This window comes from Octodon degus, unplaced genomic scaffold, assembly GCF_000260255.1.
Source record: "Octodon degus isolate 3935 unplaced genomic scaffold, OctDeg1.0 scaffold00195, whole genome shotgun sequence".
NCBI lineage: Eukaryota > Metazoa > Chordata > Mammalia > Rodentia > Octodontidae > Octodon > Octodon degus.
The window spans coordinates 1,932,370-1,939,399 of NW_004524771.1; positions in this window are offsets into that span (position 1 = coordinate 1,932,370).

Here is a 7,030-nt window from a genome sequence, read left to right on the forward strand (position 1 = left end):
CTAAAGCACCTACTTAGAACAAGCTAAGCTAAGCAAAACACAGGGACCACGGTTCAATCCCCCAGTACCACATGCCAGCCAGCTCCACCCCCTGGTGGGCTGAGCTGGCCACACACACAAAATAAATAAATAAATAAATAAATATTAAAAAAAAAAAAAAGCAACGGGGTCAACCAACTCTTGACTGAAACCTCAAAATTGTCTAGCAAAACAGACCTGTTCTCTTTATAAATTGCTTGTCTCAGGCATTTGTTACAGTTGAGGAAAACTGACCAACACAGAAGCCAATGTGGAGCTGGGGAGATAACTGGGCAGGTCTAAGTACCTGTCTGGCAAGTGTAAGGACCCAGGTTCTATCCCTGGTACTGCATGTCATGCCAGTCCTGGAACCCCAGGCGTGCCAAGTCAGCCACTGAAATGGGGTATGTTGGCACATGGGGAGGCTGAGACAGGAGGGTCACTATGAGTCTGAACTACATAGTGAGATCCTGTACCAAATAAATAAATAAATGATTTTAGAAAAAGGAAGAAACCAATGTGGTCGTGCATGTTCAGAAACTTGTTCTGAAAGTATAGGGGCTTCTTACTGAGCGTCTTGGGCAATGTGTCTTCTTAGATATAGTCCCACATGGTGGTCTAGAAGGGGCAAAAAGCCCTTCTGAGACAAAGGTGGTCTACTAGCCCAGAGCCTTGAGTAGGAAGCTGCTCGTACCTGGGTGGTAACTGGGCACACCTGCAGGTGTGGGGGTCTAGCATGTAAGCACGGTCCTCCCCATGCTCATCTCCCACCTTTTCTCCATTCCAAGCCCTTGTAGGGTGGGGGAGTGGGGAAGCTGCTGTTTCCTTCTCCCAGAAGTGAGAAGCCAACTGTAGCAGGCACAGGGGAAGGGAACTAGCGTGAAATAAGGTTTGTAATATTGATTAATATATTGAATAGGTGATATATATATATATATATTCTTTTTGGTGATAACATTTTTGTTGATTCTTTTTTATTTTTCTTTGGCAGAACCAGGGATTGAACTCAGGCCCTTGCGCTTGCCAGGGAAGCACTTATTCCAATGAGCCATCTCCCCAGCCCTATATCTATATGTATATTCTGATTTTAAAAAACCAGACTAAATAGGGAACTTAGGAATCATAGGATTAGGGCTAGCGAGATACCTCAGCGGACTAAGGGTCTGCTTAGGCAAACACAGGGACTGGGGTTCAATCCCTGGTGCCACCTGCTGTACCAGCCCAGCTCCCCAGGCACACTGAGCCAGCCACTGAGTCTGGGCATTGTGGCACACACCTGTAATCCCAGTGTTGGGGAGGCTGAAAACAGGAGGATCTCTATAAGTCGGAGCTGCATAGTGAGACCCTGTACCAAATACAATCAATCAATCAATCAATCAATCAATCATAGGACTTTTTTCCCACTGAAAACTAAGAGAAAAAGGAATGTTCCCTAACTTTTTTTATACAGTGCTAGGATAACGACTTAATCTCTTGAAACTTTAATGAGATGATAGACACAAAAGTAAATTGTTTTGATGACTTCACTCCTTATGTTCTCCTAAACAGAGGTTAGACAGGTGAAGAGAGCTGTGTGGGGCACAGAATCAAACCCCTGGCCCCTGCACCTGCTTGCAGGTGCTTTAATCTGCTGAACTATTTGGCCGGCCCTTCTGTTTCCCTTTCTCAATGTCTTCTTGAATTCCCTTCTTTTCCTCCACTTATCTGGAATGGTGCTGGACCAGTGTTGACAAAAGTAGGGCATACTCAAAAGTGGAAGATCTGAGGATGACTTCCATCAAGAATATGATTCAAAGTTCAACAAATCTTTGAACACCAAATCCAGAGAATTTCCTCTTTCCAACTACCAAAAAAAATGATGATTGTAAGGAAATTCATATTAGGAACACAATCACTGACCACTGAATCAGTTCTAGGAGCCACGCTATTCCTGAGTATATTTTCCTGTATTTTCTGATGCAATCCTAATTATTCCACAAATAGATATTTCTATTACTGCCATTTACAAAGGAGATAATCAAGACTTGGAGAATTATATAAATGTTCAAAGCCAGACTTTACAGCCAGTTTTCCAAAGTGGGTCTGATCCTGGAGCCCATGGACCTAACCGTTACAGTGTACTCAGCACACGGTACCTGCAGCCCTGTGGCTTCCCTCTTGTTGGGGCACCAAGCTCACCAAGAATCACCCCCTGTATCACTCTTCACTGTAATACTCCCTCCTCCAGCATTTTCGCTGACTTCTAATTAAGAAGCTTGTTACACTTCAGTCCCACAGGGCTTTCTGTTTGGAAGTTGTTCTTAATTTTTCTGAGAGCAAAAACATGGTGCATGTTGGAGGTTGAGTAGTAGGATACAATTTGTGGCTATGAAGGTGACCTTCTCTGCCTTTTAGAAGATGATAACAGGGATCCTCACCTAAGGCAGGCAATAACATTCAGTGAACTTAGAAACCATGAAATAGATGTCTCTAGTTGTGCAACCTACTCCATTAGAGGATTGAACAGTCATGTGCCAAAAGTTTCTCCCTATACCCCCAAAGGGAATGTCTCACAAAAACCCTAAAACTATGTATAATAAATAGTACCTTGGGCTGGCCAAATAACTCAGTGGATTAAAGCACCTGCAAGCAGGCACAGCTTCCGGGGGTTCCATCATTGAGAGTGGGTGTAGTGGCACGTACCTGTAATCCCAGCACTTGGGAAGGCTGTAAACAGGAGAATCACTATGAGTCCGAACTAGTTGTGAGACCCTGCACACCCTGTAGACCATTCTCTAAAATATACACACACACACAAAATAAATAAATAAATAAATAAATAAATAAATAAATTCAGGGTTTAAAAAAAATAGTACATTGATGAAACTTGAATGTTGTAGATGGGAATGCATGCTTAGGTTCAATTTGTTAGCAATATAGTCTCATGAAGGTATGTAAACTCTGAGTTTCAGTGTGTTAATCTGTAAAAAGATGCTGATATCTTCTTAGCATTTCTGCAAGTCATCAGGTTTTCACAGATATTCTAATTTGTCTTTCCCTCTGTACATAACAAAATTATTATTCTATTTTTTACCCACTTTTTATTTATTTATTTTATAAATGTATTTAGTACAGAGTCTATAGGGTCTCACTACACAGATCAGACTCATAGTGATCCTCCTGGGTTCAGTCTCCCAAGTGCTGGGATTACAGGTGCGTGCCACCACGCCCAGCCTCAATGGCTGTCTCAGTGCACCCTGGGGACGGGGCTGGCATGGCATGGCATGCCAGGGATCGAACCCCAATCCCTGAATCTGTCGAAGCAGGTCTTTAATCTGCTGAGTTACCTGGCCAGCCCCTTTCTACCCACTTTGAAGTTAACCACAACCATGTGATATGCCAATTAGTGAAATAAAAATAAAAATGATTTTTTATTACTAGGTATAAGCTTTAAGAAAAGCTGTGTCTGAGAAGATCATGAACTGAGAAAAGTGATCAACAAATGTGTTTCTCACAGTTTTAGAGCCTGGGAAGTCTAGGGGCTGGTGTCACACTTTGGTGAGTGCCTTTGTGCTGCAGTATAATATGGCAGAAGGGCAGGCAAGAACTCATCTTCTTGGGGCTGGGGAGATAGCTCAGCAGTCTAGTGCCTTCCTGGCAAGTGCAAGAACCTGGGTTTGATCCCTGGCACTGCATGCTGCACAGGCCCTGGAGTCCTGGACGCACTAAGCTGGCCACTAAAACTGGGCACGGTGGAGCAAACCTATAATCCCAGTGTTGGGGTGGCTGAGACAGGAGGATTACTACAAGTCCAAGCTGTGTAGCAAGACCCTATGCCAAATAGGTAATAAATTTAAAAATTAAAAAAAAACTCATTAGGAGCACATTCCCATAATAACTAACCCATTTCCATAGTAAAAATTTCGTCCACTCAGGAGAGTTGTGTCCTCCTGATTTGATCATCCTGTCATGACCTCTTAAAGGCCTGACCTCTGTTATTCACCCTGATTTCTGGAAGAGGCATGACCCCTATAAGCAGTCTGTCATTTCCTCCCTGATGAATTCCCATCAGTCTGAGAGTCTTTGGTGAGCGCTCTCCTTCCTGCCCAGTTCTAATCATCATTAGACATATAGTATGCATGGGAAATAAAAGCCACTGAATTGTTTTAAGCCACTGACTTTGGGGGTGGTTTTGTCACTGCATAACCTAGCCTACTGTGACTAAAACAACGTCGGTGGCAGCATAGACAGTCTGTATATCCAGCTAAGATACCTCTACATATCCATGTGACTGGCTATGATGAAAAAGACAGAATATACATAATATTAGCAAGGCTGTAAAGAATCCAGAATCCTCATATATTGTTAGTAGAAATGTAAAGTGTTGTGGCCACTTTGGAAAACACTTTGACAATTTCTCAAAAGGTTAAACGTAAGTTTATTATATAGGCTAGCAATTTTACTTCTAAGCATCTATCCAAAAGAAATGAAAACACATAAATGCTTGTAAGTGAATGTTTATAGGAACATTATTCATAATAGATAAAAAGATGAAAGGACCCAAATGTCCATCAACTTCTTTTTTTTTCCTCTCTGTATTTTTAGGGAAGGGCCTACAAGGAGTTCAGGGTCTCACTAATAGATTAGGCTCATAGTGATTCTCCTGTTTACATCCTCCCAAGTGCTGGGATTACAGGCGCACACCACCACGCCCAGTCTCAATCTCTATTTTAAGGTGCCTTGGGGAAGAGCTGGTATGGCAGGCCTGGGGATCAAACTCTGGCCCCTGTGCTTGCTTGCAGCCACTTTAATCCATTGAGCTATTTGGCCAGCCCTAATGAAATTATCTGCCTTTTTTTTTTTTTTTTTTTTCCTGTGGTGGCTCAGCCAGGTGTGGGACTCATGCTGCATGTGATGGTGGGAATTGAACCGTGGTCTTTGAGATTGCCTACGCTTGTACTTTCAACCACTGAGCTATCTTGCTGGCCCCATCAACTTCTGAATATATACAAAATGTGGTGTGTCCATGGAATACTGCTCAACATTAGAAAAGCAATGAAATACCAATACATGCTACCACATAAAAAGACCTAAAGAACACTGTACTATGTCAAAGAAATGAAATGCAAACTTTATGTATACATAATTGAATTTCTATGAAATTTCCATGAAAGACATTTATAGTGTCAGAAGGCAGTTTGCTTATTTATTTATTTATTCTTGGTACGGGGATCAAACTCAGGATTTTACACTTGCCAGGCAGGTGCTTATACCGCTGAACTATCTCCCCAGCCTCTCAGAAGGCAGTTTAATCAGAAAGCAGACCAATGGCTGTCTGGAGCTTAAAACAGGACTGCAAATAGATTGGAGGGAGTCTTGGGAAGAAATGGAATATTCTAATCCTGGATTGTGATAATAACTGCCCAATCCTATATATTCTCTAAAAATCTTTGAATTGTGTACTTATAATGAATCAATTTCATGCTCTGCAAATTCTGTACCAATAAAGTGTTTGAGAAAGAACACTTAAGTACAGTACCTGGTACATAACAAATGTTCAACAAATGTCTGTTAAGAATAATAATTTTAAGAATGAAGTGCTAAAACTGAGACCCTGATTAAAATGAAGATCTGAATTAAATGAAGAAAGCCGACCTGACAATTGGGAAAGCCTCCCAACCCTTGATTTTGTATTTCTGTTATGCTGGCCATGATATGCAGAGGTCAGTGTTATGGGTTGTGTCTAGATGTCCCCCCAAAGCCTCCTGCAGCCAAGGGGCGGAGTTCTAGAGTTTTTGATTGATTAATGGTCCAGTGGTGGGATTATGGGTGTGAGTGCTACCCTCATCCTGGGGCAGATAGCCTTAATACAACACAAAAGGGAGAGGCTTGCTCTCAGCTGCTCCTCCTTTTTGCTCCTGCTGCTTTTCTGGTTTTCCACTGCTATGCACTGTTGCTTTCTGCCACATGCCAATCTTCATCGGAGCCAGCCGAGTATGCACTGAAACGTCCACAAACTGTGAGCTAAATAAATCTTTCCTTCCTCAATTTTGGTTCTGGATATTTTGCCCCAGTAATGACAGAAAAGTAAACAAGACAGTCAGTGAATATTTACATTGTCCCACATCAAACTCCACTTTGAGTCCAATGATCAAGAGGAGATGCTCCATGTGATTCTCTGTGGAGGCTCTAGGATGCCTGGAGGCTGAGACTTTTCAAGGTATCCCAAGAAGACTTAATCCAGCCTGGCTGAAAAGCATGTTTTATTCCACATCTTACCACTATCCTTCAACCTACACCAACAATAACAGCTTATTATTATTATTATTATTATTATTATTTATTTTTTTTTTTTTTAAATTTTTTTTATTGTGTGTGTGGCCAGTTCAGCCCACCTGTGGGCGGAGCTGGCTGGCATGTGGTGCTGGGGGATCGAACCGTGGTCCCTGTGCTTTGCCAAGCTTGTTCCAAGTAGGTGCTTTAGACCACTGAGCCATCTCTCCAGCCCCCAGCTTATTATTTTTAAATCAACTCTCATCACATGTTCCCTTATGTCTTCTTACTGTTGTTTTATGAGGCCTTGCAGAAATCTCACCATAGCTGCAGGAGAGGAAAGATTGCTGCAGAGATTAAGGTTAGTGGTGGGGTAGGCTCCCCGCTGCAGTGTTGGAAACATATCAAGTATAAAGCTACAGCTGTAGCGTTCTCAGGCTGGTTGATGCAATTACAGACAAGTATTGTTTACCCTGGGGTCCTCGCAAAGAAGATAAAACAGGTTCAGAAAAGGGGATAATGTTCCAAGGGCCACCATTTCCATGACAGCTAGAAAGATGAAGCTCAGCCCTTCACTAATGTTAGTCATTTTGGCTCTCTGGTTAATGCCCAGCAGGAAGTAAAGTACTGAAAAGTTGATGCATATAGTAGTAGGATCATCTGAAAGACTAGCACTGTAGACATTAGCTAGGTCTCCAGCAAAGAAATGTGTTTTGATGGCTTTTATTTCTTGCTTCTTTCTTGGCTATGGTGTTCTCCA